At 41.3% G+C, this 14,815-nt stretch overlaps 1 long non-coding RNA gene across 1 annotated transcript; it reads left to right on the top strand.

Moving 5' to 3' along the window:
- Positions 1-288: 288 nt before the first annotated feature.
- Positions 289-13,909, top strand: LOC114234240 (uncharacterized). The gene is made up of 3 exons (XR_003620425.2): positions 289-346; positions 12,596-12,742; positions 13,242-13,909. It is a non-coding gene; the product is annotated as an uncharacterized LOC114234240 (long non-coding RNA).
- The last annotated feature ends 906 nt before the right edge of the window (positions 13,910-14,815 follow it).

The following is a 14,815-nucleotide window of genomic DNA, read 5'->3' as shown; positions in this document are numbered from 1 at the left end:
GAGGACAGCTCACTGGCCCTAACTTCCATGAGGGGAAACCAGAATACTTCCAAGTGCCACCATGCTGGGCCCCAACCTCCATGAAGACAGAGCTCTTTTGTTCAGGACCTCATCCTATGCATCTCTTCATTTGGCTGTTTAATATTCTTTGTAATAAATCAGTAAACTAGTAAGCAATACTTCTGTGAGCCATTTTAGCAAATTAATCAAGCCCAAGAAGGTATTTATGGGAGGCTCTGAATTATAGCCAGTTGGTCAGAAGTACAGATAACAACCTGAACTTGCATTCTGAGTTGGAGGAGGTTATTGAAACTTTCAATCTATAGCTGGTTGATCAGAAGCACAGGTAAGTGCCTGGACTTGCTACTGGAGTCTGAAGTTTGGTGGGTGGATTGGTGGGGGGCGGGCACAGGAGGCCGTCTTTTGGACTGAACACTTAACCTGTGGAATATGATGCTATCCCCAGGTAGACAGTGTCAGAATTGAGTTGACTTCTTGGACATCCGGCTGGTGCCTGAGAATTGTTTGTTGGAGTGCCCCCTCTCCTAGTTTGGAATTGGGTACTAGAACCCTTTTCATTCCCCAGTCTGGCAAGAATCTAGTCAGAATATGTATTCACATAAGTCTATTTTTTTACATTGATTACTTCGATAGGACTGGAGTCAGGGATACCAATTTGTTGATGCTCTCTTATTTGGGGAGTGGGGAGGGAGGTATTATTTATTGACGTATAGTGTTATATTAATTTTAGATGCACAGCATGATTCAATATTTGCATACATTATGAAATAATGTTTTTAAGTTTATGCATGCATATGCACCCATATAACCATCACACTGATTTATATATATATAAATAAATTTATATACTTTCTCTCCCTCCAGCAAGGATTCCTTCCCACCATGTAAACCTGGAGTGATGATGAAGGCATAAAAATACACCCTATGTTGCAAGGGGTATATTTGCTTCACTGAGAAGCTCCAGATTGGGTTACATCCAGTTCACTAATTGCAATGATTATGATTTAGAAGATATTTGGTCTTCATCTACAGTTTCTGGCTTACAGCTCCCAAGCTCTTGGAATTTCCTAAGTGTGGAGAGTGCTAAAGGTGTTTTTGTTCTGTTAAGCAATATTTAACAGAATATTAAATATATATAACATTTTATACCTCTGAAGGTTCCCTATGCTCCCTTAATTTTTAAAATCAGGAAAATATTTTATTTTCAAATAGTATCTTATATAATAAAAGCCTAATATGCTAAGTGTCCAGACGTCTGGTCATCCATTCAACCAATCAAAGCATAATATGCTAATGATATACTAAGGCCACTCAACCACTCGCTCTGACATGCACTGACCACCAGGGGGCAGATGCTCCGACCCGTAGGTTAGCTTGCTGCTGGGGTCCAGCTGATAGGAACTGAGTGAGAAGGGCTGGACATACCCTGGAGCCCTCCCGTGGTCCCTCCCCAGCTGGCCAATCTCCCATGTCCCTCTCTGGCCCCGATCGTGCACTGATGGGGTCCCTCGGCCTGGCCTGCACCCTCTCAAAATCCAGGACCCCTCAGGGGATGTCAGAGAGCCAGTTTCAGCCCGATCTGGCAGGCCAGGCCAAGGGACTCCACTGGTGCATGAATTCGTGCACCGGGCCTCTAGTGTATAAAATAAAAACAAACAAAAAACTTATGAGGCAGAAGAGTTGGGAAGAGGGCTTGCCATACTTTATACATAGATCTGGGTCTTTACATAGTTTTGAATGGGAACTCTATGGTAGATGCTTTTTGGAGTGTATACTCAACCCAAGGATGGGACAGAAAATACAAGTCACAGTTAGGGTGTAGAGCAACTGGAATTTCTATGTAATGGTGATGGATGTACAAATAGATACAATCACTTGGGGAAACTGGCAGTATCTGATATGTGTACCCTATGACCCAACAACTCTAATCCTACATACATATGCAACAAAAATACATATATGCTTTCACCAAAAAAAAGGTATACTAAAATATTCAAAGAAGGAAATGGCCTGTCAACAATCCTATATAATAAAAGGCTAATATGCAAATTGTCCGCTTGACTGGGAGTTCGATGGGGAGTTTGACCAGAGGGTGGGGCAGGCCGGCCAACAACCCATGACCCCACCCCTGATCACCCTCCCCAGATCAGGGGCAGGGCCAGTTGGCCAGGGGAGGGGCTGCAGGTGGTTGGTGGGCGGGCCACGGCCCCTCTCCCTGGCCAGCCCCTTCACCCCCATCTTCCCCTTGACTCAGGGGTGGGGCTGGCCTGCCAACCACCCACAGCCTCTACCCCCAGCTGGCCCCACCCCAGATGGGGCTCCCCCACCCCAATCAGGGTGGGCCAGCCAGACTCCACCCATGCACGAATTTGTACACCAGGCCTCTAGTAGAATTCATAACTAGATTGGGGTATGTTTACACAGAGGAATACTATACAGCCATAACAATGAATCATCCACTATGATTACAAGGGGGTAGCATACAAGTATACAAGGCCCTCTATGACCTGTCCTCTGCCCACCCACCACTCCAACCTCATCCTTCACCAAATCCCATCCAGCTATAAGCATGCTACCCAACCACTTGCACTTCTTCCGACCAAATCAAGGCTTCCAGCTTTGCACTGGTGCTCCATCCCCCTGAAAGACCATTTCTCTGCCCCCCTTACTAGGCATACGCTGGGAAAGAGGCATCCCCCCTCTTAGAAACACTCTTAGGAGCTTTGCATAAAATAAATCAAAGCCTTCATGTGCAAAACTTGTCTTCATGACCAAAGAGTGTATATAAACCAAATAAAGAACACAAAATAAACAATTTCTATAGTCGAATTACCTGCAAACTGAAGGGGGAAAATATATTAATTTTTAACATTAATTTACAAACATTTCATTCAGTAGTTCCTCAGCACTCCTGAGCCATTTTCAGTGGTTTAACTGGGGGGTCCTGATTACCACAGAAACTTGTATTAGTACCTACAATGAAAAGCCACCAGGGGTCACCCCAGAAGATAACCATGGCCCAATTTTGTTTTGGTGCATAACATACTCTGCCTCCCCCTTGCCACCCACCCAACCAGTAAGATCATCCATGGTTATTGGCAAGAAATTAAAATTGGGTATGACATTATTGAATTGACTTTTATAGGCTCAAATTGCAAAATGCTTGATGAAAATGTATAAGGGCAAAAGAGAGTCACCTGGATGTTTTCCAAGGCTTAAAAGGAAACAGGAAAACTCAAGTACTAATTCACATTGTGTACTCCTACGCAAACACCCCTTTAAGCACTGGGTGCAGTCCTCTGTAAATGCAAATGTGGGCCAAGGTGACATACATGCCAAGCAGTGGCAAATGAAAGGCACAAATATTTGTAGAGGAGAAAAGTGCCATGACCCAACCCTGATGAAGAGGAAGAATGGCAGTCAGCTGATACCTCTTGAAGCATGTGGGGTTGCAGTGAGCTGACAGAGAAGCCTAGGGTTTCCAGATAAAGGGGAAGGAAGGGAACCACTCTGAAAATCAGTGTTTTAAATTTCAAAAAACACTGATGCTCAGCCCCAATCTTCAGATTTAATTAGTCTAGAGGGGGTACCAGCTATGGGGATTTTCCAGGTGATTCTAAGGTGTAGTAAAGGGTTAAGAACCACTGAAAGAGAAAGAAGGCAAGGCAAATGTGCTTGTGGGTGAGTTCAGGTTGCAATACTTCCCTGATGGGAGCTCATTCTCTATTGCTTCACTTCATCGCATCCCTTTCCCCCCCGTACTTCACCTCACCCCACCCACACTCACCCTAAACCTCTAGCTTCAGTCTGATGTCTCCCAAGTCAGGCCCCGGGAAGATTCGGTCTTTTCCCTCCCCAACCCTCAAGCCTCCCCCCCCAGCACAACTCTCTCAATTAGTCACTAAGTTCTGTCTATTCTGTATCTTACCTCTCAGATCTGTCCTCCCTTTCCCATCATCATAGTTGCTACCTTATTCCGGGCACTTGTTTGCTCAACAATATTTATTGAGTGCCTACCACTCTTTAGGTACAGAGTATTGGCAAATAAAACAGACACAGTCCCCACCCTGAGAGTCTGACCATAAACAAGTCAGTGAACAAATAAGTTTAAGAATATAAATGTAAGTACAAAGAAGGAAACAGCAGCATACAGGGAGAGTAAGGGGAGGCAGAGAGAATCTGATAGGGAGGATATATGGGACTTCCAGGAGGGTCACATAATATTTTTTCAAAACTCTCAGTCTCAATCTCTTCCAATCCACCCCATATGCAAGCACCACTATGGTTTTTAAAAATATATTTTTATTGATTTCAGAGAGGAAGGGACAGGGGGAGAGAGAGAGAAACATCAACGATGAGTGAGAATCATTAACTGGCTGCCTCCTGCGCATCCCCTTTGGGGATTAAGCCCACAACCCAGGCATGTGCCCCAGCTGGGAATCGAACCGTGACCTCCTGGTTCATAGGTCAACGCTCAACTACTGAGCCACACCAGTTAGGCTCTCTGTCTCATCCACTATTGTATCTTGTGTCAAAGTCTAGATGTAGAACATGCCTGGGGTTCTGCCAGTCAGCTTCCTGGTGTGTTCTTGGCCATGGCTTCCTCTGCTCTGCTTCATCTATCAACACTCATTAATCTGTTTTGCATTTTGCAGAAATTTGTTGAAATCTCTTGTGTACCAAAGACCCCTCCCAGCACTTTCACTATGTTATTTTAGTTTTCATCCTTTATATATTTTTTTCTTAAGCATGTGCTTAATCAGCCATCTTGAACCAGAATTCTTCAGACAATTTAACATTAATTTTAATCTGTGATTCATTACTCAAGGAACACATCCTTTTCCTACTTTTTTTGTTGCATGCTGTGAGTCCTTCAGCTTTTCAACATTCCATATTGTCTAAAGCTTTCTCAGATCACTATAGATTACACTGAATTCTCAGGCCTCAGTATTTTTTGTCATACTATTTATTTGGTCAGTTTGTCAAGCTATATTATTGAATTATTTCATGTGCATTGTCTTCTATAGCTTCACTTTATAGATTTGGGCTTGCTAAGGCCAAACACAACTTACTGCCTTTTTATACTTTATCTAAAGTAAGACTGTGCCCAGAATAACGGGGAAGCCCAACATATCAGATGGTAACTCTAGTTCTACCAGCCATGGCTAGGTATCTGCCCCACACGGCAGCCAATCCACTGGTTGATCACAGAATTTTAATTGGTGTGGCTTGACTAGAACAGTTGATCTGGACTAATCAGATTCCCTCCATTGTGGATTCAAACTATAAAACACAAAGATTGTGACCAGTCAGGGGCAGGCATTGGAATGGCAAATCCTGTGAGCTCAGTGGCTGAGGCAGCCATTTGCAAGATGATGAGTAAACAAATGAAACTGATCTTCAGAGAGATGAAAATGGTAGATATATGTGGAAAAGAAGCTGAGATTAAGTGAAAAAGAGAGGGAGAATCTATCTTGGTTCTAAACAGCTTTCCAGTTTGTGTAAGGCCCAAATGCACAGAATTCTGTGAAATATATGTAACAATTAAAGGAATCTTCCTTTGTAATGACCAAGCTAGTTTGAGTGGGTATCTATATCTTTCAACCAACAAAATAAAAATCCTTAGCTTTAGTATTTTAATTCCTGGTGTGTTTTTTTAAATCGAAAGAACTCTTTATTAGCAAGGCTGTGCATAAAAATTAACATCTATATCAATGAGTACACAAATTAAAATGTTAGAGAATTAGGGGTTGCTCTTTTTAAAAATCCTCTGACAGAATGTAGAGTCCTCCTCATAATCCTGACTGTTTTTAGTCATTTTAATCTAATCCAACCACTAGAATAAAAATGTATTCTGAGGAAATTAACTTTTGTTGTTTCAAGAGTCAAGAATTAGGCATGAGTTTTTCATCGTAAGTTCTCCTATTGGCGTTCCTGCCAACAACTGGTTAAGAAAACCCAATGTTTCTCTGCTTCCTTCATTTGTCCTTTTTCATTTTTCTCCAGAAACAATAGGAGAAAGACCCAGTGCTTTCAATGTGTTTTCCTCTTTGCTTGTGTGAAACTGTCTTAGTGTAGGTCTAATTTCTATATACATCTTGACCTGTGAAGCTAAAGTTCCTTCTTGTTTTTATATCAAATATATCATGGGTTTTGGAAAGAATATGTAGACTTACAAGATTATCCAAACAAAATAAAATTATTTAAACACACTTAAATCCTAATTTTGAAAGTCATAAAATATTTTTATAATAGTCCTCCAAAATGAGTTCCCAAATGCAGAGACTACATCTTTTAATTCCTTTCTACATTCCCTTCAAAAAGAAAAGAAAAGAAAAACAGATTCAGAGCCATGTAACCTTCAACTGCCCAATAAATGCAGTTGAATTGAATTATTTTAATTACTAGAAGAAAATTTTGTTAATCTTTTGAGCCAAGTTTCAAAATACAAAAGTGTTGAAAGCAAAGTTAGAAAATGACATTAAAATTTTTGAGTTGCAAAAGTCAGCAATTAAAGCAATTATTTAAAACAAGCACTGCCCATCTCCTGTGAACAAGCAGTTTATTTTGGCAACTGCAGACGCTTGTCCTGGGTGGATTCCTCATGATCCCAGAGCATTGCTGTTCTCTTCCAGACCAGTGAGAGATTTCTTTCCGATTCAACTAACTAACTGCAAAAGCTACAACAAATATTTCAAATAATCTTCAAACAATGATTTTCCCACTTTAACATGGTTTATGTTAATAAAAGAAAATTCTGAAAGAATGACAAAGTTGGAAAAATAAATGATCCAGAGTTCCATCTAAACATGCTCACTCTTAATATATTCTTCTAGTTACTTTCTTCTCAGATACCAAAAAATATATTAATTGCTTTTTGCATTGGATAGAAAGCTAATGTGCATAAAATGCTGAGTATGATCTAAACTTTAAAGTACCACATGTTCATGAATTCTCCCACACTTACTTCTTCTGCCCTCTAGGTCAAAGTTGCCCTGCTGAAGGAAACACTTTGGCCCCAATCACAATGTTCATGTACATGTGTATGGAGGAAGGAGGGGAAACATTTGAAAATGCTTCTCAAACTTGACTCTGCATTAGAATCGCCTGTCCATCTTGTTAAAATGTAGAGTAGGCATTTTAAACAAGCCCTTAGATGATGCAGAAGTTGTTAGTCCACGAGCCCACTTAGTAGCAAGATCCTAACGTAACCTGGAACTTAAGAGAATTGATGAAAGACATTTTTGCCTTCACACATCTATCCACCAGTAAGCCATTGCCACATCCCTGACCCATTTCTGAGAACACAAGGGACTATGCTCATACCTGGAAAGATGCCTACAAGCTGAGGGTGGAGTAAGGACTTATTACAAAATACAAGTGAAAATATTGGGCAACTATAGTGCGCCTCTCTTCTGCTCTGGAAGCCTTGCAGAGTTCACGAAGTATCTGTTCATCTCTCCTCTTTTGGTAGTAATGTCTGTGATATCTGGGCACAAGGTTTCCTAGAATAACAACTACATTCCCCCGCAGCAGAATGTGGCCATGTTACCAACTTTCAGTCAATGGGGATCTAAGCAGAAGTACATGCAAGCCATGCTTTGAGAATGGCAATTCAATTAAGATATTTTATTTATCCTAGTTAGGATAAGCTGCGATCCAGGTGTAGTCAGCTAAAATTTTATTTGAAAGGGCATACTCCAGAGGTTGTTGCTGAAGTTTCAATAAACACACACACACACACACACACACACACACACACACACACATCCTAAAAGTGACTACTCTAAATATTTCTGTCACCAATTCCTGATCAACACCAGACTCTTTGCTAATGTTCTCAGTGAACTTCAGAAATATTTTACTTTTTTAGGGTAAAATTAGCAGTTTACTAACTAGTACAACAAATGCTAGAATGGAACTCTCATTGGTTAACTTAAAGATATTTAAGAGATAAGGTTGGCTAAAATCTTTTAGAGAGTCTCCCCACTCTTGCACAAATAGAGTAAAAGAATCCAGTGAGACCTGCAGCTTAAACCTTTAGGAATGATGCCTGAGACTTGATCTCTAAATAGTCCTGGGTCAAGCCCTTGGGTTTAGGCAGACCGATACCATAGATAACAGATTCCTGCTCCTGGAATGTTGTCAGACCTGCCAAGATTGGAATTGAGATTTCAAAGAATTGAAAGAATAGAAAACAGAACTATTCTTATGCTTGCTTGTAAATAAATGTTTTGTTAATAAATGTTTGCTTTTAAAATAGAGACAGACTCATAGGTAGAGAGCAGGCTGACAGCTCTGGGGAGGGGGCTGGAGGTGAATGGATTGAGCAGAAAAAGAGAAAAAGAGAGACATAACTCATGGATACGGACCACAGTGTGGCAATTATGGGGGCTGGTGGAGGTGGAAGAGAGCATGGGGGGATAAATGGTGATGGGGAAAAAAGAAAAAGAAATACTAAATAAATGTCTGCTTTTGTGGTAGAATTTGTTCTGAGACTTGCTTTTCATGTCACCTGGTAGCAAAGTTGGGGAAGCACCTCTAACCTACTGTTCTTTACCAAAAAGACCCGAGGAATTGGTGTGTGCCAGTTCACAGCTCAGAACAAGAGGGATAGGAAGAGCTGGATTCCCTGCAGTCCGTGGAGCTGCCAGAGAGCACTTGCCCTCTCTCCTCCAGACGTGATTTTATGCCGGAGAGAACTACATTTCCAGGTTTTGTCAGGTGCTTTCCTCTTACTTCCTCTGCTAGTCACAGCAGAACTTATCCTGACGGGCCTGCTGTGTGGCCCAATCACCATCCCAGGGACACAGGTCCCATGGACAGCTTTCCTGATTTAACCCCCCTCCTCGTGCTTGCTCTCTTCTGTATTTAAAATTCTTCCCCGCCCCCCTCTACTTCCAGATACTTGGTACTCCCCTCCAAGCCCTTCTGAGAGAAATCAGAAATATTTACCTTCTCAGAGAAGAATCCTCTATGACCTTGCTGTCTCAATTAGCACTTTACTTTTTCAAGGAAAAGTGTTTTTATTCTTAACTATTGTCCAATGACAGATATACCACAAGTCAGGCATTTTGCCCTTAAACTCCACATCTTAACACATGATTTTAAAAATAAAAATGATCAATTGTGCAGATTCAAATATAACCCAAAGCTCATATAATATGGTATGAGACTTCTCTCCATTTTCAGTTATTTTCTTTCTCTTACCCTTTGCATTCATTTCACAGATTTTTTTTTTAAAAGCAGTTTTTCAATATTACAAATGCCTCAAGACTACATAATAATCAAGATTATATAACATGGCTTTGCCATTAGCATGCCTTTTAGGTCTATTACCATCTTTGTCCTTTCTTCATGCTTCCCTTCCCACTTCAACAAAATAGGAAAAATAACTAAAGAAAGGGCTTTACGTGTCTTAAGACCTCTCTAAGTTTTTGCACAGCACACTACCATAATTTGGATTCTTTGGCTATTTCCTCTTCATGCAAAGTCCAGCCCATGATGAAATCAGTAGAGTAGGATAATTTGGTGTAAGTTCTAAAGTCAGTCTGAGTTCAAATCCTGGCACTAACTATGTCCCCTTAGGCAAATAACTTCATCAATCTGTGCCTGTTTCCTCATAGAAAAATGGGAATTATAACACCTACCTCACAAGGTTGTTGTAAGGATTAAGCAAGATAATAAATTTAAATATTTTTATTTTATTTGAGAGAGAGAGAGAGAGAGAAACATTGATGTGAGAGCATAACATCTGTTGTCTGCCTCCTGCATGCCCCCTACTGGGTATCGAGCCTGCAACCTGGGCATGTGCCCTGTCACCCTGAGGCTCTGGCCAGGAATCAAACTGGAAACTTTTGTGCCCAGGACTATGCCCAACCAGTTGAGCCACACCAGTCAGAGCGATAATAAATTTAAAGAGCCAAGTATAGTGCTTGGCATGTAGCACAATCATTAATAGCATCCATTTACTCAACAAATAATTATTCAATGCTTGCCAAACTAAGCAAAGTACTGTTTAACACTGTAGAAAATTGAAAACAGAAACAGACTAGTCCCTACCCTTAAAAGAAATCTGCAGTCCAGTGGGAGAGATAAAACATGCAAAGTAGATAGCTATAATGGGAATGGATATATGTTAAGAAATTCAGATACATTATTACAATATGTTCAAAAACAGTAATTTCTTTGTTATTTCTACTATTGGGTCTAACACCCTCCACCTTGAATCTGGTTGGCTTTAGTAACTTGCTTAACTGACAGTGTGACAGCAGTGATGTCCTAGGACTTCTGCCTGGGTCTCTTAGAATGTCTGCTTGGAGGGAAGCCATCCAGTGTGTAAGAATCCAAGGGTGGCTCACTATGGCTAGACTGTTTTTGTACAATAAGTATGGCTTACGCTGAACATCTGTTTTCCTTCTGGGACTCTGGAATTTGGGTATGTGGTAGGCAGAGGATGCCTGTTTGACCAGCCCTCTATAACTGGGACCACTGTGCTGGGAGGAAGCCCAAGATATCAATCTGGTTAATGAATCTGCTCCCAGGAATCAGACATGAGTAAAGAGACATGAGTAAAGAAGCTGTCCTGGCAGTAGCATGACAGCCCCAGGAAATGCCACGTGGGGAAGAACTGAGAACCAAACTAACAACCAGAACCTGTGGCCTCAGTTAAGTTATCCCAGCCAACTAACTCTACTTTATATCACTTGAGATAAGTCATTTAAACTGTCCTTGCTAGAGAATATTTATTTCAAGTGGGTGATGATACTTGGCTTTCTTATGTCTCTAAGCACACTAAAATTAAAAAAAAAAATAGTGTGTGCAGGAAAGAGCTGGCTTAGTAGGCCTCACACTGCTGTCCCTAGAAAGGTCTACTTTCTTGTAAGATTAGCCCTTGCCCTTGCCAGTGTAGCTCAGTTGGTTGGGCGTTGTCTGGTGCACCAGGAGGTTGATGGTTCTATTCCCGGTCAAGGGCACATGCCTAAGTTGCAGGCTTGATCCCTGGTAAGGGGCATGCAGGAGACAGCCAATCCATGTTGCACTCTCACATCTCCTCCCCCCTTCTCTCTCTCTCTCTCTCTCTCTCTCTCTCTCTCTCTCTCTCTCTCAATAATCTATCCTTAAAAAAAAAAAAAAAAAAAGACGGGCTCTTCGCTGGCATCTGGGAACTTGGGTGCAAAATAGTTCCCTACACCAACATAAAACTATCCCTAAGTGCAGCTGATAAGTGCAAGTGACAAGGGTGGCTCACTATGGCTAGACTGTTTGTCCAAAAAGTATGGCTTATGCTGAACATCTGTTTTCCTTCTGGGACTCTGGAATTTGGGTACGTGGTAGGCAGAGGGTACCTGTTTGACCAGCCCTCTATAAAGACCTTGGGCACCAAGTCACTCCTGAACTGCCTCAGTAGACAACACTGTATTGTGAAGGAATACACTGTATTGTGTGAAATTCAGCCACAACTTATTGCTGAAGGAATTATGCCACTATGAAGGGACTCTTAGAAGCTGTCAGCCACTTTCCTCCCAACTTTGCCCCATGCACCTTTTCCTTCTTCTGATTTTGCTTTGTATCTTTTCATGTAATAAATCTTAGTCATGAGTAAAAAGAGATGCTGACTTCTGACATCTTCTGTCAAATCACAGGACTTGAGGGGGTTGGTCAGCTTGGGGACCCCTGATACATAGCACTTTAAAAATTGTGAGAGAAATATTGGAGAGCACTTCAACTCTCTTTTGATGAAAGGAGAAATCTTACTAACTTCCTCATGCTCTCTTCCCCTTCTCCCTTTCCCCAGGAAGTTCATATTGAACTTCCTTTCCACCTAAGTCGAAGGTGGCGCATGGACATGAACACACTATTGGAGATGACACTTTTGGTTCTTCAGCCCTGGAGAAGCTGTGTGACTGCTATCTTGCATATATATATATGAAGCTCAATGCACGAAGATTCATGCAAGAATGGGTCTTCTTACCCTGGCTGCTGGCACCACCTTCGCTCTGGCCGGAGCCACCTTTCCACCTTCCCACGCTGCCCAGAGGCCCGGAGAGGCTGGGTGGTGCAGAATGCCTGTGTCCCGCCCTGCCCCCGGCCACTCAGCGCCCATGTATGCAAATTAGCCCACCATATTTGTTGGGTTAATTTGCATACTCACTCCTGATTGGCTGGTGGGTGTCATGAAGGTATGGCCAATTAGCATGTTACTCTTTTATTAGGTAGATGGCTTCCTGCATTTTATGGGGGTGTGTGGTGTAAAAGCTTTCATCTCATTGGGATGAAGATACCATTGAAATTTCTTTTTAAAGTATTTACCCAGAGACTGAATTGGTGATACAAAGTATTTTCTTTGCAATTATATCGCAAGACTTCATATATTTATGGCTAGTTGCTAAAGAACTGGCACCACAATGTCAGCGGGAATTTATATCCTCCACACAAACCTATGCAGCATGCCCTGCTATGCAGCATATCCACCTCACACTGTGTAATATGCAGGACTATTTTTCCTGATAAACTTTGTGATTATTATATTTTGACAGGGCTGAACATCTTTTCTTTTTTTTTTTAATTTCAGAGACTGACAAGAGCTTACTCGCTGTGACAAGCAAAGTCCTTGGATTTGGCTCTAGAAATCAACTGAGCAAAGTATATTTTAAGAATTCACACAATAAGCCAGTGAACAGCTGAATAGTGTGTGCTAAGCACTTTAAAATATTATGTGGTAAGCACTTTAAATCATGTTGTAGACACTAGTCTGAGAGTCAGGAGACCAAGTTCTAACCTAGCCTACGTTCTAAAGATACGACCTTGATGAATAATGTTTCCTCACTGGACCTCTGTCACACCAGCTGTAAGATGAAAGGATTCCGTGAGCCATTTTTTCTATCTCAAACATTCTGTGGTTCAGTGATAATATGAAGCGTGGGATAAGTGCCAAGTGAGAGGATACAAATGTATTTTATAGGAGGGAGAGGTTCCTGGAGGCTAACATGGAAACATTCAATTGGCAAGAAAAGAAAGAGCCACTTCTCTTGGGAGAGAAGCTGGAGTGAAAATATAAAGCCTGGCCCACTCTCAGGGATGTTAGGGAAATTTCAGTATGAAATAACAGTGGTAGTAACAGTAGCTAACCAATTCAGTATTTATGTTCTAAGGTAATATGTATTATCTCATTTAATTTCCATTAAAATCCTAGGTATTGTTATTATTCTTGTTTACAGAAGAGAAAACTGAAGTGTAGAAAAATTAAGAAGTTTCATAAGGCCACAGAGCCAGTGGCAGAACCCAGATATGACCTAAGAAATCTGACACTCCAGAGAGTAGCTTCTGGTTGTTGTTATGGCATTCACATGTGAAAGTCAGCAGTAAAATTCTCCACAGAAGCACTGGAGTTCAGATGCGATTGACTGGAAAACCAGCATAAAGAGAAAATAATAGGCTATCATTAAGAGGAAGAATGATAGTTACCGTTCATGAAGTACCATTTGTATGCTTTTCATTTATTAGCTTTAACGGTCATATATCTTTTTTGTGTTTGTTGTAAATACCATTTTACAGTTGAGAAATCTGGACTCAGCAAGTTCAACTTGAAATAAGTAGAGAGCTGTTAAGTGGGAGGGATGGGATTCAATCCTGAATTTGTCTTCTTATTTCACTATGCCATGCTGGCTTCTTGGCAAGAAAAAAAAAACACTATTTGCAAATATTAAAAACAGCTGTATCCTACTGTATGCTTTCATTTATATGAAATTCTAGAATAGGGAAAACTAATCTGGAGAGACAGAAAGCAGATCAGAGTTGCTGGAGGGCAGGGGAAAGGAAGGGACTTACTGCAAAGGAATACAAGGGCATTTTTAGAATGATGGCAAGATTTTTTATCTTGAATATGGCATGGATTATATTTGTCAAAATTCATTGAACTGTATAAATAAAACAAGTGCATTTATTATGGGCAAGTTATACCTCAAGAAAGTTGATTTTTAAGAACTCAGGCTGAGTCCAGTATTTGGTCCTCTACACAGAAGCTGGGACCACTGGCATAATGTGTCTTCTCATGTACATGGGATCATCATGGTGCATATAAAACACTAGGTCTTGGCTGGCCATCATGGCTCAGTGGTTGAGCGTCGACCTAAGAACCAGGAGTTCAGGGTTTGATTCCACGTTGGGGCACATGCCTGGGTTGTGGGCTCGATCCCCACGGTAGAGTGTACTGGAAGCAGCAATCAATGATTCTTTCTCATCTTTGATCTTTTTATCTCTCTCTCTCCCTCTCCCTTCCTCTCTGAAATCAATAAAAAATATATTTAAAAAAACACACTAGGTCTTAGCATGCATTCCAACCACCTTCTATGCCACCTTCTTGCATTGCAAAAGCTGAAAAGCTCAAAATTACATTTCTCTGACTCCTTTTCAGATTGTGAGTGAAATGCACTGGGGAGACTTGAAAAGCAGGGGACACCAGGGCCTGCTCTGATGTTTGTTGCTGCTGGCAAGTAGGGTCAGGCAGGCATTGGGTTTTTCTGCAACAGCATTTCAATGTCCAGTGTCCAGCTTCACGAGTGTTTGGAGTTCGTGACTCTAAGAATGACAGTGGCCTCGTGATGCTCAGATCGGCAGTGTGTGCAAGAATTCAACACACCGTTATCCCAACAGACTCTTGACTTCCCACATTTATGACTGTGGCAGGAGCAATAGCTTCCCTGGCAAGTCTGTTTGATAGCTATCTCCTAGGAATTACTTCTGGAGCCTCAGTTTAGAGACTGCTCCTCTAGCTCTCCAATTATTTTGCAAG

Source organism: Eptesicus fuscus, chromosome 14 (assembly GCF_027574615.1).
Source record: "Eptesicus fuscus isolate TK198812 chromosome 14, DD_ASM_mEF_20220401, whole genome shotgun sequence".
Taxonomy (NCBI): domain Eukaryota; kingdom Metazoa; phylum Chordata; class Mammalia; order Chiroptera; family Vespertilionidae; genus Eptesicus; species Eptesicus fuscus.
Note: the sequence above shows the minus strand (reverse complement) of the source record. Positions and strands in the feature narration are given on the sequence as shown.